The 26,512-nt window shown below is 42.5% G+C and overlaps 1 protein-coding gene across 11 annotated transcripts in view; it reads left to right on the top strand.

Moving 5' to 3' along the window:
• ESRRG (estrogen related receptor gamma) overlaps positions 1 to 26,512 on the top strand; it is a 624,049-nt gene that overhangs the window by 96,924 nt on the left and 500,613 nt on the right. The gene's annotated exons all lie outside the window — the stretch shown is intronic.

Below are 26,512 nucleotides of genomic sequence, written 5' to 3'. Positions count from 1 at the left end.
CAGAGTGCTCCAGAGAGAAAATTGAATGGACAGAAAGCCCAGTCATAGTTTTCAACTTTATGTAACGTGTTTCGCAATATATTAGAAAATTAACTTAATGACAAGTGGCAGGACCTGTTGTGTAAGCCGGTCGGTTTGGAAGCAGTCTGGTGTCTTTTCTTCTCTTCCCTGACCCTCCCCATGCAGTGAATTTTGAAGACACAAACAGCTGCCATGGGACCTGCTCAGTTTCCTGGTGACTCATTCAAGTTGATCATCCCTTACAGTCAGTTTCTGAGCATAGCCAGGCTAAAAAAAGGAATTTTTCATGGACTACTTTAAAAGAGGGCTGCTAATCCATTTTTCTTATTATTTTATGTTCTCTGCTTTTTACACTACCCCCACCAGCTGGTTAATCATGCAAAAGCTGAACACTTCATTAGCTAGTACACGGTCGCCCATGGGCATTTCTGTTATAAATTAGTTCTTTCTATTTATACAGGTAAGTCATGGCCAAAAGTCTTATAAGGTGCCAAAGGTAAGGGTTAGAATTAATTTCTTCTTCTTCTTCTTTTTTTTTTTTTTTTTTAGTTTTTCAGAGAACTCGTTTTAAACTCTGAGTTCTAGTGATGGGCAATTACTTTTGAATTAAAGAGGAAAATAGAAGGCAAATCTTTTTTTGAAGGTCCCAATGTTGTAGTATAGGTACAGTTAAAGTGGCTTTGGGTGAAGCCCTTGCCTTTCAGAAAGCGGGGGCAGAGGGTGCCAATATTTCATATATATATATATATATATTTTTAAGGCAAGGCCTAAAAAAATATTTGAAGAGGCTCTTGCAATTCAAGCAGAAGGCAGAAGAGAGGCTAATTAGAGTCTTCAACAAATTCTGCTCAAGAACTGGTGCCCATAGATATATGTAATTAGGTATACAACCTGTGCAAAAACCCAGTAACTACATACGGGTTTCTTTCTTATATTTTATTATTATTTTGCTATTTTGTGCTTATTTCCAGAAATTGAAGAATATTCTTTCCTACTTTTATATTGCCAGGAAAAACTGCTTGTGTATTTGGAGGGAAATACTGGGAGCTGATTCCTAAATTTGCAGTTCCTAACAACACAAAATTAAACTCAGAAGTCTCTCTCTTCCTTCTCCTGGGAGGAATTATTTTCACGAGGGGCTCTACAGTTTTATGAATTCTGCTAAACAGGCAGAGCGCAGGCCTCTTCTGAACTTGACATCAAATCTTGATAAGTCTGTCCTCGAAAGGAGTGTTGGGCTGTGTCTGCCAGCCACGGTTTTCTGCAAGTATGAGTAAAATTTCTGTCTCCAGGGACGCCTGGGTGGCTCAGTTGGTTAAGCAGCTGCCTTTGGCTCAGGTCATGATCCCCGCCTCCTGGGATCGAGTCCCACATCGGGCTTCTTGCTCGGCAGGGAGCCTGCTTCTCCCTCTGCCTCTGCCTGACATTCTGTCTGCCTGTGCTCGCTCTCTCCCCCTCTCTCTCTCTGATAAATAAATAAAATCTTTAAAAAAAAAAAATTTCTGTCTCCAATGTGGGTTCTCTTAGACTGTTTTCTGCATAGCTTCCTAGCAGAAGGGTCTTTTGGCAATATCTCTTCTAGTTGTTTCCTTCATGGATGTTTCCAGTCTTTCCAGATCTTTTCCTGGAGCGGTTATGGCAATAGAGACTGGGTTATTTTTCCTTCCGTAAAGCTGAAATAAGACACTTTTCTGTAACGTCTGATTCCCTTTAGAGATTATACTAAGTAAAGGTAGATGCCTGATGGAGGGGACGGGTGAAGGGGGTTGTATTGAAATTGTAGGAATGGGATTCAGAGAGAAATGCAAAACCAAATCTGCTTATCACTTTGGATTTTTGTGACTCTTGTTAAAATTTCTAGAAAACGGGGAGAAATATCAGTTGATTGTTGTTATTTTTTTTTAAAGATTTTATTTTATTTTTAAATCATCTCTATATCCTGGGTTTTGAACTCACAACGTCAAGATCCAGAATCACACGCTCCACGGATAGGGCCAACCAGGCACCCCTGATTGTTGTGATTCCTTTTCCCCAATTCTAATAATAAGGCATAATAAGGCATTGGTCTAGGAAGCCTTGATGGGCATGGAGATTAGAGAAAGCCTAAATTGACGCAATAATTATGCACATGACCCTACTGACGAAGAAGGCATCTTTCTTGTGTTTAACCCTTAAAAGGGTTAAACGTCCTGTATTGTTATTCGTCTGCTTTATTCTGTCCTATTTTTGTTGCAGGGGTTTTCACATAATCCCATCGTGCATTAGGAGCCGGGATTTGCCTCCGCGTGTTCTGACCCCTTTTGGATCCGTGGGGAGCTGTTTTTCGCCTGGTGGGCCAGGAGTGAATCTTTTTTCTTTTCGCACGCTACTTTAATTCCAGTTTAATGGTGTGGTTTGTGGCTCTTTGCTTGCAGTTTCAGTTCCTGTTTAAATACTAAAATCTATTGTGTGTCTCCCTTTCTAGACAACATAATTGCATTGCTAACTGGCAGGGGCAATTAAGTGTACAGTATTATGAAAAAATAAAGGTCCCAGGCCCTAAGATGTAACTTGATTTCTAATTGCACCAAATCCCTTCTGCGAAAGTGGCACGTCAGGGTTGAAGAAGGCCTAAAACAGAGAATTAGGGTGTCAGGAGAGAGGGGTATAATTCAGCCGATCTTCTTGGCACTGGTGCCTGTCAACGGGGGAGAAGCTTGGTGACCATTTCTTCTTTTTATCATAGGCGTTCAAGCTTTATTCATTCTTTTTTTTGGGTGCTAGAGACAGTAACAAGATTGTTCTCTGTGATTTTTTCTCCAGAATCAGTAGAGTTGGTACTGGGGACAGTACATTTTGGGAAGGGGATGGACAGCATGGCCTTTGGAGTGGGAAATATAGGTATATATATTTAAAATTTCCAGATAGCATTTCAACGTCTTGCCTTGTGAGATACATCTTTTCAAACAATCTTGCGGGAGATGGTCTGCGCTAATACCTAGCAAAGAAAGGGGTCAGCCGGGTCAGAGAAATTCTGGCAGTTGAGCGAAACCACGATTACCCTAGGTTGGGCCCTTTCTTCTGAGCCTCTGCCAGGGCTGGCAGGGAGGGCGTCCCCTTTGATGGAATGCAAATTCCCAGCCATGGGGCTCTGCCTGGAATGTTTTTGGTTAAGCAAGTAATCCATAAGGCACCCTAGGCTGTTTGTGTGTAGCTGTACTTTGCAGGCAAAGTTAATGTGGTTAATATTCAACTGAACTTTTGGGGGGTTACTAATCCCTGAGGCGGATTTGCTAGAAAAGGCTACATATTAATAGCCCTCCGAGTCAGGCACCCCCAAGTGGAGAGCAACAGGTGTGATCCCATGTAAAACATTACAAAAGTTAGCCAAACTCAGGGTAGAGGTTCTGTTGAATCATCCTTTCGCTGGAGCCCTGGCCTTCTCTGAATCCATAACTCCTCGTCAAGGAGGGCATGGTCTTGAGCGAGTGTACCTTTGCAAAACTCTTTAATTAAGGCAGGAATGTCTTTAAAACTCTAGCCATTTGCAGGGTCTTCCAATAAGTGGGACCAACTTGGTTCTGATTTTCTGCTGCCTTTAATTGAAATAGAGCTTTTCTTTTCTTTCTTTGCCTGAAAGGGAAGGATGTTGTGTGGCTCTCTTGGGCTGATGGGCTGGACCCAGGAGGGGATCTGGTCAGCAGGTACAGTGGTGGTGGTCTCCCAGGCCACAGGTCAGACAGAGCGCTGTTCATGCCTCCAACTCAGGTAGGAATTAAATCACAAGTTGCCCAAAGTTCTGTGGGGCTCAGCAGGCCAGATGAGAGGTCAGGAAACGAGAGGCAAGGTGTTGAGTCACCAAGCATGGCTGACCTCAGTGGGGCAAAGGTTATTCTCTGCTGGGGGTCTTGGGCTTAGCTTTTTATCGTTTTACAAGGATTTTGCTTTTTCGGCTCTCTCTTCTCTCTTTTTCAGCCACATGTTATTCTTGATAGGAATCATATGTAAAAGGGAGAATAGAAAATCAGAGGGAAAGTGACCTACTATGACTGTCGTAGCCACGTAACCTTGTTTTCCAGAATCAAAGATAAAAATAATAAAATAAAAAATAATAAAATAATTTATTATATAATTAACATTCATCCAATATTTTTCAGGACACTTCAGTTCTATTTTTCTATTACCATCAAATGTCCTGATCCTTGGTTTCTATGTAATGTAAATATGAACCAATTCGGGTCCTTATGCATAGACCATAGGCAAGGAGAAGAGGTCAGGCTTATAGATCTCACTCTTTTACTGATGAACAACAGCTTTATTTGGTAGTGGAGAAACATTAACATTTGTAAATGATTAAAATGGAGTTTTCAATTATCTGTGGACATTTTTGTCTTTCCCCACTGTCCTTGACCACAAATAGGTGAATTAATTTTCTTGTGCATATACTTTTTCCACAGTACATACTAATTTACCCCAGAAGTTAGAACCAAAAGGCCTAGACTGATGTTACTTAGGATTTTTAAAAAGAGATTTATTTTTGGCTACAATGATGTGATATAGATGTCACCCTATTGAGCTTTTATTTTTAATGACCAAAATTCGCAAAAATCACCCTACAGAGACACTTGCTAAATAATTCTTGCCCTGTTTCCACAAAACAAAAGCAGCCTGTGGATGCTTTTCCCCTATTGCCTAATTTTCTAAAGACTTTTTTGAGCCAGATGACACTGTAGACTTCAAGACTTCAGTGTAGACTTCAGCCAGGTAGGGCTCTTTGCCTTCTCAGTTATCCCGGTCACCCAGACCTCCTAACCTAAGGGTCCTTGGCGGAGTGTTGAGGGAAGTGGGGAGGTATTTAAAAGCTCAGAGTTCACAGTCAGGTGACCTAGTTTAAAACCAGGTGCCATTCTTGCTAGAGGTATGACGTTGGGTGGGTGTGTTGCTGAAATCCTTTGGGCCTCACTTTCCACCTATGTAAAATGGGAAGGATGTTGCTTAATACCCCCATAGCAGTTGTGAGGAGTAACAGAGAGAGAGTCCATAAAGTACTGAGCACAGTGGCCGGTCCATGGTAATGCACAGTAACATTTAGTAGTTGAGGCACTGTGTATAATGGTCAAAAGCCAGCTGCTTGGACACCGCCTGCCTGCTTTATAATAGGTCTCTGGCTGGGACACTTTGGTGGCGTTGTTGGTTAAGCGTCCGGCTCTTGATCTCAGAGTCATGCAGTTGAGCCCTGCGTGGGGTTCTATGCTCAGCACAGAGTATGCTTGGGACTCTCTCTCTCCCCCTCTTCCTCTGTCCCTCTGCCCGCACTCTCTCTCTGTCACTGAAATAAATAAATAAAATATTTAAAAAATAATAAAAAACAGTTCTCTTGCTGATGAGTTGAGTAGTCCTGAGCCAAGTGACCTGCCTCAGCTTGCTCCTCTGCAGTAAAATGGGATAGTAACAGTGCCTACCCCCTAGGGGAGGTGGTAGATAGATGAGCTGGTGAGTAATAAAACATTCAGAAAAGTTCTTAGCTTCATAAGTGCTGCATAAATCTTGGTGTTATTGTTATTATTCTTATAGCTGCTGGGAAGGAAGACCTAAGGCGCACAGTCAGTGAAAAGATAAAGATTGAAGCAGATGCATAGAAACAGAAAAAAAGGAAAAATGGGGCAGAGAAAGATAGAGATTAAAAATCAAGAAAAATATTGTGTTTGATGGGGAACAATTGAATGCTGCCCGTACACCCAGACCTCAGTGTCTTCATCCCTTGTTGTGGAAATTGGAGTGGGTGCCATGGGTGGGGGGTGGAGGGAGTGCTCCCCCTGGGCTCTAAGCTCTGTGATGTCATCCAAAGCTGTGATGACAATGACAACCCGTCTATTTTAGCCTGAAGTACAGACAGCTCTAAACTTGCCTTGGAAGACATATACTGTTATGTCTCCATTGTTCATTGCAAAACCATTTTGTTTTCCAAACACAGCTTCGAGGTTTATGGTGTCTCTTGGATTTCTTGCCATGTCACAATGTTCTATCTTCTAGTTGTCATCTTATTTAAAAGCTGGTCTGTCCACTCATCCCTCACCCCACGTGGTGACTTTGCACAGACTAATCTGAAACCTCCGGTTAGTCCTGATGGACAGTCCGGGAGGGCTGATATGGGGCACAGATTGTCTTTACCAGTTACAGGTTCTCAGTTGTCTGGGGGGTGAGGCTTGCCCTTGCCCACCCCCAGCTTTTAGTCCAGGGCCCGCGGAGTGGGAAGGGGAGTGGATCCTATCACAACAGAAGCATGTCAAGGAAGTCCCCAATCCTGTAGCGGTTCCAGGAAAGTGTCTCCAAGAAGGGGATTTCCAGAGTCATTTGAATATGGGTAGAAGATGACTTTGGAAATTTTAATTGGTGTTACATAGATTTAGCTCTTAAAGATTTTGCCTGCTTTCCAAGTAGTTCCAAGAAACAGTAAAAACTCACCCTCCCTCTGACTGATGGTTTCAGTTTCTCCAGGCTGAGGACAGTGGAACTTGTTGTACCCAGAGGAGGAGTAAGTGGAGGCCCTAGGATGCCCCTAGGACGCCCTGGGGATCCAGAGCTCTGCCGCATACCTTCCTTCCTATACCTTCCACAGCGGCTTCATTGCTCCACGGCGAACTGATACACAAATCCAGCTCAGTTTATTTCTTAACATATACCGAGACATAAAATGCAGGACAACTTGAGATCTTTTAGAGGCGCACTGGGTTTTGTTCAAGCCTAGAATCCATTTTGATAGAACAATGCCTCAGAGTAAAACACCATTGACCCTCAAACAACATGGGTTCAAACGGTGTCCGTCCACTTCCCATGTGGATTTCTTGCAATAAACACGTAAAGTCCTTATAAATGTAGTCTTTCTTCCTCATCATTTTCTTACTAACATTTTCTTTTTGCATACTTTTTTAAGAACACAGCACATAATGTAACACACAAACTACACATTAGTCCACCACGTTGTCTGTAAGGCTTCTGGGCAGCAGGAGGCTGTTCCTAAAGTTCTGGGTGAGTTAAAAGTTATGCATGGATCTCTGGCTGTGTGGGGTCGGGCAGGGAGGTCGGTGACTCTGACCCCCACCTTGATCAAGGGCCAACTATATTGCTTTGCTTCTTTTTTCTCCATGGTGAAGGGATCTTGTCCTAAGTAGAAGGATGTAACCATGAGCTAAAAGATAGCCGATTTGGCGATTTTCTGCGCCTCCACTCTGGGTTGGTTTTCTGAAGTGTGTCAGTCGTAACCCACAGAAGAAATCTTTCTAGAGAAGGTGTGATGAATGCCTCAGTCCCACTGGGCTGTCAGCCGGCCTGCCTCCTCTCCTTCCGCCTCTGTGCGGAGCGCCTGCGGTGGGCGAGTACTGTTCCAGATGCTGGGGGTGCCACACTGAGCGCACACAGCTTGCATGGCTTCCCATAGCCCTGAAAGGGCCATTTGACTCGGTTGTGAAATCCTACGGTCACTAGACATACCTGTCAAGATGCCAGGCAAGCATGGGGTCGATGCCCCCATTAAGCCGGCCCCGTAATGCTGTCACTGCAGCCTCCCGGCCGTGAGGACCGTTGGGAAGAACTCATTTGCTATAAAGTACAATGAGCATTAAAAGAAATGGCCATCAGTAAATTTGGGACGTCTTAGTTTTAATTTCCCCGCCTTGCTGTGTGCATATGAGCGGTCTTCCATTTGCATATGGGGACCCTGTCATAACAGTTTCAGGAAGTGATTTGTTAATAATCAAGTTCTCTGAATGGCCCTAAATCTGTAATTGATGTGGGTCTGGATAAAACAACCCTTCCACCCGCCTATTTTGGGGACCATTTTTTTTGGCAGGGACTGAGCCAGAATGAAAACTAGCCATCAGAACAAAATTTAGGACAGCTGGGATGCTTTGCAGCAAAGACTTTTTGGCTCCACAGTTCAAATAATCACAATAGCAGCTCAATTTAGCCTTTGGCTGAATGGCTTTGGCAGGGCACAATGAAAAATAATTATTTCATGGCCTGCTTATTTTTCCCTTAACCAATAAACTCTCAGACCTCTTCAGGCTTATGTAAATATTCTGCTGTGGTCGAAGCCGAGCACACCATAATATCCCTATTTAGGAAATGGTTGTATTTCACCCTTGTGGGGTGGAAAGCAAAACTCAACAACTTTTGAGATATCTGTTTACAATGGGGGAGAGGAAAACGATGGGAAGAAATTTCGTGGCTGGAAAGTGAGTCCACAGTCGCAGCTGCAGGGTGAAGCAGGTGGAATTTAGGGTCCTCCCTTAGAAGGCGTCAGGACGTGTTGCCGCGTCTGATGGGGAAGGAAGAACATGGCGCAGATGCGCCCGACTGTGCTAAGCGTAGTGTGGTAACAACGAGGAACAACAGTCTCATCTTTTGGAGCTGCAGCTTTCTCGGCTGTATGTAACAGTTCTCAAACTTTTTGTTCAGTGCTTGCCCAGTTTGCTCTCGTTACATCCGATGTGCTGTAGCTCTGTCCCTGTTTCGTAAGACCTTGTGTTTGCCCTGGGTTATTTGAATGGAGTCATGGAGAGGTGGATGGGATAAATTAAGAATGGCAGCAAGCCTAACAGCCACCCTAGACCTGAAGCCCTTCAAGGTTTTTGCTCAAATCCCATCAATCTCCTGTATTTTATACCTGCCTTTTCAGGTCAGCCGCATCCTAGTGCAGGGCGTCTGTGCCCCTTGATGACCAGTTCCTATTCAACGAGTCCACGGCTTTGCAGCTCAGTTGGTCAAGGCAGAGTGTTAATGAGATTGGTCATGGGTTTGACCCCTCCAGGAGCCAGTTAACTCCATTCTGTCCGATTAACCCCTGCCAGCTGCCTTAGGTCATGGGCAGAATGGGGTGAGAGAGTATGAGTGGCTCACTGAAAGCCATCCCCGTTCCTGGGCAGCCGACTAGTCCCACTGACAGTGGGTCAAGAGTGTTCTCTCTGAGTGACAGCAGATGGGGCATTAGAAGCAGTGGAAGACCATAAGCTTAATGCTGCTTGTCCTCCCCTGTGTGTGTGTGTGTGTGTGTGTGTGTGTGTGGAGGAGGGGGGGGGGGCGACAGGCTGTGGTACAGGGTTTCGGGAGGGTGTCGGGGTTCCTACTGTTACAGAAAGGTGGTTTTTCCTCGCTCTGAAAAGCTTGCACCAAATAAAACTCATACTCCGATCCTCATGATGTGGGTTTCATGAGTGGCATTTCTTCTCAAAGTATCTTTAAAAAAAATCAGTAGTCATGTCATGCATCAGGATGAATTTCTAAATGTAAATGAGATTCTCCCAGTAATTTATTTACATTTGTTTTCAGCACAACAAATGAGACATCACGTAGCTTCATAATTTTCCATGACCGAGTCACCAGCATGCAGTGTGTAATTTACCATGATTTAAGATGCTTATCGGTAGATTTTTCAACAGTACCTTATAAGGCTTCAGCAAGAGCAAGAGGCCCTCTGCACCGTTTCACTTCTTGCTCTCCCTGACATTGCCACCCCAAGCAAGTGTACCAGGGCCCACTAAAATGTTTATTCTTGCTTCCATCTTTGAAGGATTGTACATGGAGGGTGGAAAGTATTCTTTTCCCATTCCAAGCAGAGGTGTCATCACTGACAAAGTTCTGGTGGGAAGAAGAGGAAGACAGTATTTCCCTTTGGATATTAGAATGTGTGAACTCGCAGAAGTTACTGCTCGAGGCTGGGTTTCCTCGTCGTAAAATGTGACAGTAGATAATGTTGAGGGTTTAGCTGTAACATTCCGAGGAAGGTGGATGGTTAGACTGAGTTTGATGTGTGAGTGAGTAGTTTACGTCTTCTTTTCCGAAATTTTGAAAACACGTTCCATGTTCCCGCATTTTCACATTTTTCTGTTTAAAATGTGGCACAATGCTACCAGTCTTCCTTAATGGTTAACACCCAGGTCCAAAATAAAGACGAAAAGATCTCCTGAAATTCAGTATGAGACACTTAAATGCTGTTTACCGCAGTGATTTTTTTTTTTTTTTTTTATGCTTGTTTGCTGAATTGAGCAAAACATTAGTGAGGCTGGACCTGGATCTTAGAGATTTAGGGCAGAGCAGGAAAGGGAGATGCCATGTAGTTCTTCTCTGGCTTTGAATGAGCCTGTGGCTGAAGGTCCAGGGAGAGAGTGGTATTAGGGGTGCCAGGGTTCTGGTATTTTATCTAGGTATCTTATCATGAATAAGTCACAGTACGGCCTTGGCCTTTGCCATGCAACCACTGAAATAGGTAAATTCAAAATACTTATTACAGCTAAGTTGCAGAAAGAGTTGTCCTTTAAGTATGTTCTCTAAGTCAAAGTTTCTGGTTTTGTTCCATAAACAAAATTAGAGCTTCCCGTGAAACAACCCCTGTACCAGGCACCGACGATGCATAAGGCATAGGGACTCCCACCAGTGCTTGCGAGGTCCTCTTACTGTGAAAGAAAAACACCTCATTTCTAGAAAGAAAGAAAAATAAGGTGGAAGAAAAGAGAAGGACCAAGGTGGCAGGTTCCATGTTTCTTAATACATAAAGCATCTTCTTTAATGGTTTGTCCCAGGTTCACTTGGAATGTACTAGTTAGTAGTTATAGTATTTGAATACCTGAGACAGACTGTTTTGGCCTGGTCAGGCTAACCTTTCAGTGGTATCCTTGTATACACTAAACACTGTTCTGCTTGGAACATCGTTGTCCTTACCACAGAGATGCTTGCAAGAGATCTGTCAGGATTTTTCAGGCATTAACATGTAAACAAATGTTATCAAAATAAAACATCTCTTTTGGAGGTGGTGAGAAGGTCATGCATTTGTGGAAAATTCTGTGGGTCGACGTCCCCCTTCCGTGTCTTCGTCTGCTGGAAACTTTAAAGCAAGATCTCATTGGCCAAATTCTAATCTTTGTCTACTGCTGTTGATACCTGTTGAAATGCTCTGTGTTTCTAGTTTGGCGAATGAAGCAAGGTCAAAAGCAGAAAATTTCCTTCAGCCGGAGTACCAAACTGTTGAGAGTTCTTTCCCGAGAACCACCAATAGAGAACAAACCCCAAATTTGTCTTATGAATAACTAACGTCTGAACTTTTCTCCAACTTGAGTGTTAGTAGCTGGTGGCTTTTCAGATACATTCAGCACCTCTAGTTTCAGTGAAGAGTTTTAAGAAGCACTTTTATTCATGAAGCAGATATTTACTAAGCATGTGCTCTGTCGAGGGTCTGTGCTGGTTGCTCTACTGAGGATTCCTGAAGCATCAGGGAAGGTGGGCAGATATCCTTGTGCCATAATGTGGCCCATGTGGTGACGTGGCAAGGGCATGACAGCAAAAGGCCCAAGTTGCAGTGGGAACTCCAAGGAAGTGTGAAGAGGTCAGGGCAGACTTCGCAGATAAAATTTTGTTTGGGAGAATACAAAAAGTAATAGAAATAGTCCCCTACCAGGACCTAACTTAGGGAGATAACAGTCACCGTGCAAGGCACAGTGTGGCCAAAAGAGCAGAGGTTAAGAAATCATTTTCAGAGAATTGCGAATTGTTTGGCTAGACTGGACTGTGGGGTCTGTGGACTAGGAACAAGGCAGGTGGGCAGGAAGTTGAGGCTGGAAAGAGAGGTGGGTATCCGGTCACAAGGTCTTTGTGCACCATATTAAAAAGTTTGATTTTTATTGATTGGTCTTATGGAAGGGCATTGAAAGATTTTAGCAGGAAGGTGACAAATCTCAATTTTCATTTCAAAAAGATCCCTCACTCCTGGGTAGAGGATGGATCGCATGGCAGCTGGAAGACCTGTCAGAAGAGGATCCTCCTTTCGTTTGTATTTTTGAGCATTTGTCTCCCCGTTGTGCTGGAGCACATGGCCCAGCCATGCAGACCTCGTAGAGAATTGTGAGAAGAGCCATGGTCTGATGGAAGAGCTGGTGATCCGATCAGCGGGGAACGTGAAATGCTCAACCATTGTGTCAAGATGCAGAAAGGCTAGGGGAAAATTTAATAATCCTATTTCCGTGTAAAGTTTCGTTCAGATAGGTCAGTTGATTCATTCAAATCCAGAGTCTGTTATTCAGAATTCTGAAATCCAAAAGATGCTGTTGTTGGTTTTTATTTTGTATTTTTTTAATTCATAAATTTGGCCACAAAACTTATTTGGCAGCAAAATCTGACCTGATTGGACAGCAGGCTAATTATGGTCTTTTGTTTATTCCACTAAGTGCGATTATTTCCGTCTCCTGCTGCAGAAATATTAAGGGTTATGTGATCAATGGTATAGCCTTTTGTTATTATTACCATTGCCGCTAATGCTGCCACCAATAACTATCACTTTCAACTAACATTTCTATAGTATAATAGAGTTTTCAGGACATTTTAATATTTCTAACTGACTTTTTCTAAAACCTCATGGGGTATATTTTATAATTATTACCTCCATCTAAATACATGAAAAAAACAAAAACAAAAAACTGAGGTGACTTGCCAAAAATAACAAATTTAGGAAGGGGTCAACCTAGGAATTAACTCTGATTTTTTTCTTAGGCAACTTTAAATAAAATCAGGACAAATGCTCCAAGGGTCAACACTGCAAATAGGAGAGTAAGTTCCCACCCACCCCCCACTTTTTTTTTTTTTTTTTTTTGGTAGTTCTATAGACTTCTTCAGGGATCTTACAGGTAAAAAATCAAGATAGATTCCGTTGTGTCTGATGTGACTCAGATGTGATCTGTCTGACAGCAGCATGAATAACAACACTTTCATTTATCTTCAACATGAATGAGGCTGAGAAGAGTTGTTTTTATTATATTCCGCTCTTCTCCATTCGTGTGTTGGTGATTTCCACTGTGATGTGTTGCATTTCCCCCTCCCTGGCCAGCAACGGGTGTTCAGTGGCCAGCGATGACACACTCCTCCACGACAGAGTACAGCTGCCGTGCTGGTCATTGGATAAGATAACCGATGTCTATGGTTCTAAAATAAGAAGCTTTTTAGTTGTTTGTCATTGCAGAGTCTTCTGTCCCAACTTCTGATCTATACCGCGCTTACTGCTGAAGTCAACATCCTAATGTTACCAAGGAGTAAAACCCTACCTCACTTATTGATTTGCAGTCTGTTAAAAAGTGACAACAGGCTTTTTTTGGGTTATGTTTCTCAGTAAAAGCGTTCGCTTATTGGATTTTCACTTTTCCTGTATTGTATGAGGAGAAACTGCATAGACCTATGCCTGGATATGTGGAGATCGGATAGCCGAGTTGGTAATTGTACTTTACGAATGGCTTCTGTAAATACCCATATTGTACTCAGATGGTGAAATTCTTAATGCCATTGGCCAAAGTAGATCCACTTAGAATAGAATTTAACCACTAGCTGTGGAGATGTGATCAGTAGAGTCAGAGCGAAGAGACACAAGGGAAACATCTTTTTTTTTTTTTTTAAAGGTTTTATTTATTTATTTGACAGAGGGAGAGAGAGATCACAAGTAGGCAGAGAGAGAGGAGGAAGCAGGCTCCCTGCTGAGCAGAGAGCCCAATGTGGGGCTGGATCCCAGGACCCTGAGATCATGACCTGAGCCAAAGGCAGAGGCTTTCCCAGGTGCCCCAGGGAAACCTCTTGTGATGGTTCTCCTCCTGCAGGAACCAGGTGCTGAAATGTGATTTCCAGCCTATACATTGACTCCAACTAATGAAGAAGAATGATAATGGGGAGTCAGAGTTGGAGGAAGAAGGAGAAGATAGGGAAAAAGGAGGGGCACCCGGGGGGCTCAGTCCGTTAAGCGTCTTCCTTTGACTCAGGTCATGGTCTCAGGGTCCTGGGATCGGGCCCCGTTTTGAGCTCCCTGCTCAGCAGAGAGTCTGCTGCTCCCTCTGCCCCTTTCCCTCACTCGTTTTCTCTCTCTTTCTCCAATAAATAAATAAAATCTTAAAAAAATATATAAAAGAAGAAGATAGGGAAGAAGGAGGAAAATATCTGTAACAACTGAATTTGGAGAACAGTTTACTGTTTCACCTGCTCTCAGAAGTTGTAAGGTAGGCAAGGCATCATTTTATTTTATTTTATTTTATTATTTTTTTTTTTTCAAGGCATCATTTTAAACACGAGACTTAGTCTCCACTAAACTGTTACCTTCCATAAGGTCATTTATGTAATGACTCGAGAAACCAAATTCCAGCTCACTGACTCAAAGTTCAGTAATTGTCCCATTACATGATCTTAAAAAGAAAGAAAAAAGAAGAAATGGTACCTATTTCATAAGATGTATGCGTAATGCTGGTCGTATGGTGTGGAAGTTACTGATGTCTCAGTCTACATGATAATACAGACCTCACTCCTTCATTATTATTAATGCCTGACCTCTTTCATTTTGCCACCCTCTTTATCTAAGATTTGTTCTTCATTAGATTCACTGGAATTTCTGCATTAAGATTCAGGAACTAGGTGTCTCTTCCAGTGCATTCCCCAGTCAGCATTTTCAGCTGATATGGGGAATTGGAATGAGGAAGTAAGACCGACCCAAGGCTCCTTCTGAGCTCTTCTCTCCTGTTCTCACTCTGGATTTCACCAAAACCATCTCTGGTCCCTGAAATGTCAAACCATGCTCTGTCATGCATATTCAAGATTCCCACTTATATCTTCCTGGGTTTATATATATTTTCAATTAGTTAAAAAAGTATGATAGAGTATACTGTTTTAGTTTATGAAGCAACATGTCATATGTCAAAATGGCATACACAGATACTCCGTGTCAAGAAAAATGAAATCCTTCTTTAAACGCCCACAGTGGAAGGATTAAAGAAATTGTGTGAGTTGGAGCCAGGTTTCAAAGCAGGGGGGCTGGGTGATGGTCCTTAAATGCAACATTTGACATTCGTATAAAAGGGAGCTAGAGAAGACCAATGAAGAGATGGTGGAAATTGGCCGCGGCCAGAAAAATACAAAGTAAGGCAAACACTCGGCCCCGGCACTATTTTCAGAAACCCAGATGCTGACCTATTTGGGGTCCTGGGCTGTGTTGTTCTGTGGAGTCCTATAGAGAGGTGCTTGTCATACAGAAAATAGATGATGGGATTCAGGTTTCTGAGAAGCTGACTTGAGAGCAGGGTTACTCTTCATTTTTTGCAGTGCTTATTATTCTGTGGATTTTCTGCTTTTTCTTTTACTTAGTGGTGTTTGGAAAGTATTCGGAATTCAGTTGATTTGGGGCTCTAATGAATGTCTGGGGGGTCGGGGTCATGGGTAATGGGAGATTCGAGTCTGATTAGTATTGGGTGTGGAAGTTCTACATTTTATATAATCATATACCCAACTGTCCAAAAAGCTAGAAAAAGTGGAGGATAAATAAACAAATAGAAATAAGATAATTGAACCCATTTTAAATCTCCAGGAACCAATATGCCTTTTAATGTCATATGTGCATTTTCTTATCTCTTGGAATTTCTTCCTTAAAAGCCTTGGATGCAAACCTTGCCCAGTAAATACAGCTCTGGCATGGAGCTCCGTAATTATACTAGTTGGAAATTTCTTGGGGAAAACTTTTCAGGGCCTTTTATTACTTCTGTTTCCCTACCTGTACAATTTCATAGGGGGCCAGTACCATAGGGAAAATGTGAGGAACAAGGAACCAATGAGAGAAAACAATATTGGAAGGCACTCATTTTAAAGCAAACAGTTATGAATACATATGCAGAACAGAACAGTACAGAATGAAAACAACTGCGGGTTTTGATAGGTATGTTAGAAAAAAGTCACCGAATGATTTCCTATTAATTCTAGGGCACTTACACTATTTTTAAAATATCCCACAAACCTTTGCCTGACAAAGGAAGAGTACGAAATAAAGCCTTCGTCTCTGCAGTGACAGCTCTCTCCATAGCAACGTGCCTGTCAATCAACACCCACTTCATCGAGCTTCAGAAAACACCCCCAGAAATAAATGTCAAAAGTCTTATGCGGGTTCCAAATTTAAATCAAAATTTAAAATAAATTAAAATAAGAACCCAAACACCCACAGCAGTCACCAAAGTAAATTTTGTTTTGGAAGGAAGAGAAAAGGGGGGTAAAAAGGGACAAGGGCCAAAGGAATTCTCCAAATGCAGGTCCAAGAAGGAAAAGCAGGGAGGATAGGCAGCCCTCGGCCCTCTCCTGGTGTCACCCGACGAGGCATCGATCACCCAGAGGAACACCAACTGTAATCCTTCCGTATCCTTTCCCTCTTGCTTTGATGCTTGGCGTTTATTTTCGTGATCACACCATATTCACCTTTTCCATCCGCTGTGGTGTGCTAATGGTCCAGCCCCTCATTTTGATGGCATGGGGTGAGACAGGCTGCTTAGAGTCAGTTGGGTGGAGGAACGTGCTTTTTGATTCTTTCACAGAGATGGCATTAAACAAACACTTAGGCCCTCTTGTCAATCAGCGTGATCTCACGCGCCATTTTAGGTCCTTAAATTGCTGTAGTATGCTCCAAGAATAGAACACTAGGCATTCCTCCCTCTTGTATCCAGAGATAAGATACATTGAAAGCCTAATACCATACTTCAGGGGTAAGTCTATTGACTTTGCCTCTCTCTTCCATGAGTCTGAAGTTTCTTAGCAGAAGGACCTTTTCAGGAACTATAGTTTGACAGAGACTATAGAATCCTCATCCTTCTCAAAGTTGGGACATGCTGAGTTAACTTGTTAAAATGTCTGTGGTCATGGAAGCAAATTGGCAAGGGTTACACAATTTTACATTATTTGCCAAATTTGGTATAATTGTCATTCAACATCCTATCAGTTCCTAAGCCTCTGTTCTTTGCTATTAATGAAATGCATTCTTCAAATACTTTTTTGGCATTCTAAGGTTACATGTGCTCAAAAAACTCCCTTGTATAGGGTCACCTTAGCTGCACATGTGTTTTTTCTCAGTGTGTAGTAAAGAGAGCATGTTGTGGGCCTGTTGTGGGTTGAGGTATGTCCCTCCTGCACCTGGGAATGTGACCCTTTTTGGAAATAGGGTCTTTACAAAGGTAACCAGGTAAAAAGGAGGTCACTAGGGTGAGTCCTAAACCAGCTGGACTCATGTCCTTGTAAAAAAGGGGAAATCCGGAGGCAGAGACAGAGCTGCACGAAGAGACTTAAGGAGACCGCCATCTTTGAGCCAAGGGGCGCATTCGGAACCAGATCTACCCCCACAGCCCTGGGAAGGAACCAAACTTGCTGACACCTTGGTTTCGGGATTCTTGCTCTGGCACTGCAGCAGTGGACTTCTGTGGTGTGAGCTGCCCGGGTAGTAGTAGTTTCTGTGGCAGCCCTAGCAAGGGAGTCTGAAGGGTCCGATTTTGGTGGTGTTGAGAGAACTCAAGGATGAGAGGCCGGTGGGCCTTGCTCATTGCTCAGTGTGTGGAAGAGGCTGCAGAGCATAGTTCCTGAGGGCAGATGTAGGGGGCCGGGGAGGGGAGGTGCGCCGAGAAAACTGTGGGAGGAGCATGGGGAGCAATGCTCCTGCACACTCCCGTTCCTTTAGCCTAAACTCAGCCTCTGAATTTGCCTTTTCTACGTTGCCAGTCTCCGCGTCAGTTTCTTGACTTCAGTAATGCAAAACTCGAAACCAGGGTTTTTCTAAGTCTATCGGAGGAGGGGGAGTTGCTTTAGATTTTTCCAGGTTGGGTGTGTGCATCGGTAACTGTTTCCAGGATAGGAAGCTGAGTCCAGGGACCTCTTTTTGCTTAATTTTATGCTTTGGTGGTTTGGGACCTCTATGGTTCCCTCTTACCAACACTTTTATTATTTACATCAGTAGACATTGATTGTGTGCCTCTTGTGGGCATAAGCACTTGCACATTTTCTTAAATTCTAAAGTTCTAAAGTAAAATAAAGTCTTAAGTATTATAGAAATAGGTGGGCTTCTCAGAAGAGCCCCACCCCCCCGCCCAAAAAAAAAAAAAATCCGGGGTAATCTACTAGAATTACGGACTTCTAGTCAGGGCCAGGTTTACTGAGAAGCGGATAAAATTTAGGTACTAGAGCATTTCCCTTGCCTGGGTTCCTTCCAAAGCTTTGTTTGTTATTTTATGAGTATATTTTTGTGTTGTTTTAATTAAAGGGAGCCCCTCTCTGATGGATATATTTCAGGAACCTCAAAACCTGGATGTGTGCTTGGTTCCTGTGATAGTGGGTCTTCTAGTAATCAGCCAAACCTGAGAAAGGGGGCAGGAAACCAGAAAAAGGGGAAGTTAGAACGAGGCTGAATGCAAAAGTCAGGACCAAACATATGATTAGTCCAAATGAATAGAGGCTCAAGGACCAGTGTTCCAATTGGGACGAGAGGAGGAAGACAATTATGGTTTGAAGGTGGGTGGTCAGGGACCATGGAGGTGTTCCCTGGGGAATTTAAATGTGAAGTACCTGCAAGTGAGGGGCTTTCTGCATGGAGGGTGGTGTGTGTGTGTGTGTGTGTGTGTGTGTGTGTGTGTGTGTGTCTTTGTCTGTACTTGTGTGTCTGTGTGTGTGTGTGTGTGTGTGTGCCGGAAATCTCCTATGTCCTTCCCAGGACAGAAACCAATCCCAAAGCAAGGAGAGAGGGGAAGTAAGCTCTCAATGAACTAAAATGAGGGGTCCCGATATTTTAGACCCATTTGGGAGATTATCTTGCGAGGTGCTTTGCAGGTAGGCACTCGACCAGTTAGCTAGTGTAGAGGGGAAGCCGGGGGTGGGGGTGCGGGTACACGAGAGTTTGCCCTCACACCCTCCGTTCCTTCCAGAGCCTGTGAACAGTCTCAATTCATGTCACAGTTTTCTAAGTCAGCACTCACATGGGCTCTGAGAAGGCCAGCCTGTCTTCCTGGCATTGTAATATGCCCCTCTAAACCTGTTTACTGAACACTGGAGAACCCTTATTTCAGTTGGGACTTCCTTTTATGTTCCAAATAAAACCTAAAAGCAGGAGAAACAGGTTTGGAGGCCAGCATTTTACATCACTTTCACTTGGCTTCTTCGAGTGATAGTCAGGCAATGTGTCATTTTCTCTGTAGAGTACGTATGCAGCTGGGAAATGAGTTATTTATAATAATAAGACTTTGCACGTATGTGGATATTTGCATAGTAAGCAGATCATATGGAGTTGGTGGCGTCTGGTGGGTAACCTTGGAATCATGAGTGTATCTAATTATTTAATGTGGCTTGTTGGAATTTGCAGGCTGTTGCCTATGAATATTTTAGCCTATTGGTGCTGAAACCTGTCGACCAGAGATCAAAGGCATTTTCAGAACTGTCTCAAGGGATGGGTAAGGAGGTAGGGGCTGACATCATAGAGAAGAGAATCGAATTTTCTTGTCTTCCCTTTTTCTGCCTCAGCCTCCCCTGACTCTATGACACCCCTGACTTATTTCCTGTCATATTCCAATCAAGGTCATTGTTTCTCTGGTCCTCGCCTATTTTCCTCAAACTCCCTTTGCCTCTTCAGACAGTCATTCAAGGACTGCTGTTCACAGGGCAAAATTGGGTGGGAAGTCATATCTCCGCCTTTCATCCTGTACCTTTGAATGACAAGATAACCTCTGACAAGGGTCCGTTCTGTATGTAGATCCGCGTTAGCACGTTGCCTGATGGGCGGCGTGTATGTGGGAGAATTCATCTGAACAGATTTTCTATCGAAGGATAAATACACCCCCAAATCACAATGGTAATCAGAGCCAGCCGCCTCATTTCTGATGATTTTACAAATCAGTTGGGCTTCGGAGATGCGTCAACATGACACCGTTCCCACACTGAGTTGTTTTGGCTGTAGGGGTGGCTGCTTTTCTCTCTCTCTCTTTGCGTTCCAGCGGCATTCGTGAGTGTTTTCATCCTTTGCTAAAATATGTTTCTCAAAAATGTGATTAACAGTCATTTTCAGATACAGATATTGGCTCTCCTTCGCCAAAGAGACACAGCATGCGAGAACAGGCAAACATCAAAATAATACAAAAGGGTATGTTTATTCATCGGAAACTGTGTTAATGACTACATCTGCCCCTCTCATTTTGGGCTGGCTGGGATCGTCTCTGCTCGTCTGATGTGCTGGTGTTTCCCCCTGCAGTGAGATCTCTTCATTTTGTACCCCATAAATAAAAAAATCCCCATGGTTGGTCTGATGTTTATGCTCTGAGTGTAAGTTAGAGCAATTTAAAATTGGAAAGCCATACTCGATGGGATATGCTCACGAGATACATGGATGTGGACGTCTGCTACTCGGAGCATTCCTTAAACAACTTTCAGATCACAAACATTCATGCCAAACACCATCGACAGTAGACAATGAGCCGCTGTACTCGCCGAGCATTGTAAAGCAATGGGAAGTTTACATTTGCTTTACAGCCTGCCCTTTTTATTTGTTGATTTTTCAAGTCAAATAAAATAATGAGCTTGAGTTGCTTATGGGGCTTGGCTTTGGATGTTTGGGATTTGAGAGTTTTGAAAGCCTTAAAGCCAGTGATTTCATCACCAAAGGAGTTGCATCTCCTCTAGGCCAGTTTCAGCAAAAGTGTCCATTATCTGCCATCCTACAGAAGGAATTTTAAAGAGCGCTCTTTGAGATCATACCTTAAAGGAATAAGTCAGCCAACACAGAGCATGCCCCTGCGAGCCCTGCATTATGCTAGGTGCTCTGAGAGTAGTAGAAAGAGTTAATGTCCAGTCTTAAAAATGTAGAATTTATATCAGATTGACTAGAGCAGGAAGTATTTTAGTGACACGGAAGCGAACTGAAATTACAGATCTGGAAATGCACATAACACACTGAGATATAAAATATTTTTCTTACCATGAAGAATGAGGATGTTTTAACTGCTTTCAAATAGAAGTTTGGACATCTGCAAGGTAATCCTCCCAAATGTGTTTGCATCAGGTGACATGGTGACATGGAAACGGGGCCACTAAAGTCTTTGATCAAAATTTTAGAAATTTATTTTCTTGAGTTTCTAAATCCTGTATAGAATTCCTGGGGACTGGTGGCAGGATGCAGCAGTTAGTTGGCCGACCCTGGTCTGTTTCGATAAGTTTCTTGACCTCAGAAGAAGTGGGATTTGTTTCAACTCAGTCACAGTGCAGAACCTTGGAAGTGTGGACTTAGGTAGAAATCAAGGGTCATTGTCTCTCATTTTTTTTTTTTAAGATTTTATTTGAAAGGATACTCTGCATCCAGTGTGGGGCTCAAACTCAAAACCCCCCAAATTGAGAGTCCTGTGGCATGCTATACAGACTGAACCTGCCAGACTTCCTTGTCCCTGATTCATAAAATAAGACTCGTACAATTTTTGGAGGTGGCAGTTGGGATGGTATTTGACTCTGCAGCTTGTCATAGACACCTGTGTAGTCTTAGGGGGTTCATTGATTATCTGTATTGGTTTTCCCAACTGTCCTACTCTCCTTCCAAGTGTTCTGACAGCCACTGGCCGCACCAGCCAGAGAGTACAGATAATCTCAGGAAATTCTGTGTGTTTCCCATGCCACTTCAGGGAAATCTTCCTTCCCTACCGTTTACTCCACTGTGTGGAGATTTGGGGCATCACTGGAGGGAAGAGTTTGGATTCAGCTGCTCTCGCCTTACACTGAGGCTATATTCTGACTGGGGAGGCATAATTCAGCGTATGGCAAGAGCTCTGCCTTTGGAATCAGAAGTCGATTTAAGACAGCTTTGCTATTTAGCCTTGTGACCTGGAACAACCCCTTTGGAACTTCCTGAGTGTCAAGGTATTCATCTGTAAAATGGAGATAGTAAGACTTAGCTTGCCTGTATCACATACCAGCTGTCAGGCTCAAAGGACTAGAAGAGTGTGAATGGCTTGTAGCGGCGAAGATTTCAATGTCTTCTGCCCTGCTTTTGTGGTGTTGGTGTTGTAGCTGTTTTGTCTAAGTGCCGTGTTCCTTTAGGACGTGTTTGAGCACCACGGGTTAAAGGTGACGCACAGCACAATGTGGGACTGGATGCACAGGACAGAGGAGCTGAGGTTTCTGATTCCCCTTCGTATTTGGTTCTTCTTGCTTGTGTCATGGCTCCTGTCTTGGACACACTGTGAAACTCTTACCATCCTTCTCCTACAGTTCGTTCCCCTGGACCTGGATCCCATGATTGGGCTGGGAATATTTTTCCTGATTGCCCCTGGCTCTTCCTCAGCACCTGGGATAGGGTTTGGCCCACAGTAAAGGCTCAGTACCTATGCATTGAATGAGCATCTGAGGGAGGAAAAAAGGGAAGGAAGAAAGGTAGAAAGGAAAGAAAGAAGGAGAAAAGAAAGGAAGGAAAGAAAGACGTCTGTCGCTTTGATAGATTTAGAAAGCTCGGGTTTTATCAAAGAAAATCCACCTCACAATGAAACAGGAAGGGGAAAAGTTTAATGGAGACTGCCTTGATAAAGATATTTACAAAACTGAAGGTTTTCACTCCTTAATCCTTTAAAAGGAAGTCACAAATTTCTTTTTACAATAATCCTCACAAGTGCTGATATTTTCAGGCACTGAGCTGAAGATAAGGATAATATCCTTGAATTATTCAATAGCGCAATAACAACCTTCGGAAGTTTGCTATGAAAATGCCATTGACTTAGTGTTCCTTTCCTGTCCCCTCTTCTCCCTTTAGAAAGAGAAACTAAAGTTACTGAATTAGTAATTATGTGGCAGTGTGAAAAAAAAGTCTTAAGAATTTTAGATTGAAACTATATGGTAATAGTTTCTCTTTCAATTCTTTCTCTTTCTCTCTTTCAACTCCCCTGCCCCCATAATTTTCAGAGGAATTGAGAAGTCAATATTCAACAGGTCTTAACATGCTGGGATGGTGGGACATTCTACTACATTAGAAGACTGTCTGCAAATGTATCAGAAATGATGAAATCTTCCCTATTGCTCTTTTTGGGAATGTCCATGTATTTAATCTCTACTCGTCTCAACTCATTTCACTCCTTTTATTATTATTATTTTTTTTTAATTTTAATTTTTATTTCTTGGGGGGAGGCAGGGGAAGTGTGAGAAAAAGAATCTTGAGCAGACTCCATGCCCAGTGCATAGGCCAGTGAGGGGCTTGATCTCAGCAGCCACAGATCATGACCTGAGCCAAAAGCACGAGTCAGATGCTTAACTGACTGAGCCATCCAAGCGCCCCTCACAGACCATGTTTAATTACACAGGATGTTGGTAAATATCATGGATATTAGGTCTAGATTTTAGTATTAATTTCATTTTTCTTTTAAACCTCATACTTTGTTCATTCATGAGATTCTGATTAATAAGATAATTATGGGTATTCATTGTGAGTTAAGCCATATTTCCAAACCAGAGGTTATAATTCAGCTAATTATATTATTGGAATTAATAATGACTTCCAATTTTTCATTGGTTTTAGTCCAACCATGTAACTACTCATCATGTCATCTAGTCATTGAAGTTACTTTTATCATAGCAAGCATCAGTTTAAAAACGAATCTCAAATCTGATAAACTACAGTTGTTGATTCTGGAAAGTATTTATTTGGATATTTCCCCTTCCCCAAATTTAAATGACATTGCAGTGACCAATACCAAGTGAATGACTGATTATAAATACTCTGAGTATTGGTTGGCTTAATGTTAGGCTTGAAACAAGTCTAATATTAGTATTAATATGAGACACGAGACAAGCAAATAACACTTAGGCACACAAATTAATTTATTATTATTATAGTGTTTGCCTTTTCAAAACAAACATAGCTCAGATTCATTTTAATAAAAGAGAAACTGATGTTTGGTGAAGAAAATTATTTGTACACATTGCCTTCCTTAACCTTCCCAACCACGGAAGCTGAGCCTGATTTTGCCTGTTTGGCAGATTGAGAAACTGAGGGCTGATTAGCTTCAATAATTTGCTCAAGCTAATAAGTGGCAGAAACATTATTCATTCCTCCCTTTTTTTTTCTGATTCCAAAGTCCATACATACACGCTCCAACATGCAGTGCTCCAAATAAATACTTTTTAGTTCTAGTGTTTCAGTCAAGTGAAAGTTTTTGGTATATATTTTTGTAACTTCCCCATGTAGTTTTATCTAGTTGTGATCTTACTGCCAATTTTGGGTTTAGTTTAGAAATTCAAAACATGATTGATTAAAAAAAATGTTGTAAGGCCACTTCCAGCATAGCCATGGCGGCTAATGCTACCGCTCACCCGTCGCAGCTGCTGCCCCTAGTGAAATCACGCCAGAAGGAAGAAGGATCGCTAAATTAGATCAAAATTTGCTAAATGGAAATAACATAACAATGCTGGTTCCTGGAGGAGAAGGTCCTGAAGTTTGAATGGGTTTCCTTGACTTAACTGTTTTGTGTTATAATGACAACAAGATAGAAATTTTTTTTAGCCCTTTAATGTTTGGGTTCTATAAAGCTAAGTTTCCCATTAAAGGGAAATATTTTGAAGATGCATTGTAAATGCCCATTTTTGTAACTTAATCATTATTACTTTGGAAAAAGAAGAACAGTTTGTTCTTTGAAGACTAAAATAAAAGTGTTTTTGGTTAAAAAAAAAAAAAAAAGGTTGTAAACAGTAGCTAACTGATGACCCCCAGAATATTTGAATGTTAGAAAATATGACAGTTACCTATTATTTAGGTATGAATTAACCCCCACACTTACTACTGGTTTCAAACACTAATAAGGACTTATTCTTTCTTATAGCTTCTGGTGTTTTGACAATCTAGAGGCAGCTTTGTTGGGAAGTTCTGACACAGGGTCACTCAGGAGATTGTTACCTGCAGTTGGATGTTGGCCAAGCTACAGTCAAAGGAAGGCTTGAGTTGGGACTGGAGGATCCACTTCCAAAGTAGCCGCTCATACAGCTGTCACGTTTCTTCCTCTCCATATGGGCCTTTCCCAGGGGCATGGAGGCTGGCATCCCCTTGTGCACGTGATTCGGAAGAATTAGGTGGAAGCTTCTGTGTCTTGATAACCTAGTCTTGGAGGTCACTCTCCATCACTTCAGCCGTATTGAGGTGGTCCCACTGACTGGGCTCAGTTCAGTGTTCACTGTTCACACAGAGGTGTGACTGTCAGGAGGCAAGGGTCGTCACAGGCCATCGAGGAGGCTGGCTTTCACAGATACAAATACTGTGTATGTGTAATTTTACAAATCATGTTTTATTGATAACAACTTCTTAATTTTATCTATTTATTTATTTATTTATAAAATATTTTATTTATTTATTTATTTGACAGACAGAGATCACAAGTAGGCAGAGAGGCAGGCAGAGAGAGAGGAGGAAGCAGGCTCCCCGCCAAGCAGACAGCCAGATGCGGGGCTCGATCCCAGGACCCTGAGATCATGACCCGAGCCGAAGGCAGAGGTCCAACCCACTGAGCCACCCAGGCACCCCAGCAACTTCTAAATTTTAAAGAGTATGAAATAGAGCCCAAGACTTCTGCATACTCCTATAACTTTAGGGAAGAATCTGCCTTAAAATGAATAATGTTAAATGTGTATAAACTTGGTCTCTTACTGAAGATCTAGGAGTGTCATGATGACCACAGGGTAATGTGTGAAAGTGAATCACTATATCATACACCTGAAGCTAATAGAACACTGTATGCTAACTATACCAAAATTAAAATTAAAAAACAAAAAACAAAAATACCCACAAATTATATACATATCATTTGTTATATGTATATGATATATATATTCTATGTGTATGCGTGTGCACGCATGCGTGCTCAACTCATAACAGTTGGAGATTTGAGCTTGTCTTGTTTCTCGTAGGGTTCCTTGCAAAGGTCCATTTCCATGTGCTGAGCTGGGGGAAGCTGTTAATGCTTAGCAATTCACTTTTTGAGCAGGTGACTCTTCCGAGGCAAACGATTTTATTTTATTTTACTATTTTTATTTTTTTAAAGATTTAATTTATTTATATGAGAGAGAGTGAGAGAGAGCATGAGAGGGGAGAAGGTCAGAGGGAGAAGCAGATTCCCCATGGAGCCAGGAGCCCAATGCTGGGACTCGATCCTGGGACTCCAGGATCATGACCTGAGCTGAAGACAGTGACTTAACCAACTGAGCCACCCGGGCACCCCAAATGATTTTAATTCACTCTGTTCAAAATGCTTTATGGTTCTCCAGTTTTCTCAGGAATCTCAGATTATTTCATGATGTCCAAGAAGGCCTGCCCCTCACTGGCCCCTGTCTCCTTCTCCTGCTCTCTTAATCCCTTCCCCTCATGTCTCCACTCTAGCCCCTCTGGCCTCCCAGCTATCCCTTGCACTTACCAGGTGTGCTCCTGCCACAGGACCTTGGCATTGGCTATTGCTTCTACTTGAAATACCCTTTTATATAGCCCTGTGATGAACTCCTTCCATAATTTAAGCGTTTCTCAGAGGTTACCTTTCTAATGAGGTCTACATTGACCATTCTGTTTAAAATTGTTGCCCTCTGCTTAGAACAAGGTACCTGAGACATGGTATGGGTTCGGAGGAATTAGAAATGAAGGCATAGGGAGGAGCTGACGCTGCTTTTTACTGCCCAGGGCAGTTTGGTATCATCCACTTGGCTC

The sequence above is a fragment of the Mustela erminea genome, chromosome 17 (genome assembly GCF_009829155.1).
Source record: "Mustela erminea isolate mMusErm1 chromosome 17, mMusErm1.Pri, whole genome shotgun sequence".
Taxonomy (NCBI): Eukaryota; Metazoa; Chordata; class Mammalia; order Carnivora; family Mustelidae; genus Mustela; species Mustela erminea.
The sequence above is the reverse complement of the archived record's forward strand: the minus strand, read 5'-3'. Positions and strand labels throughout refer to the sequence as shown.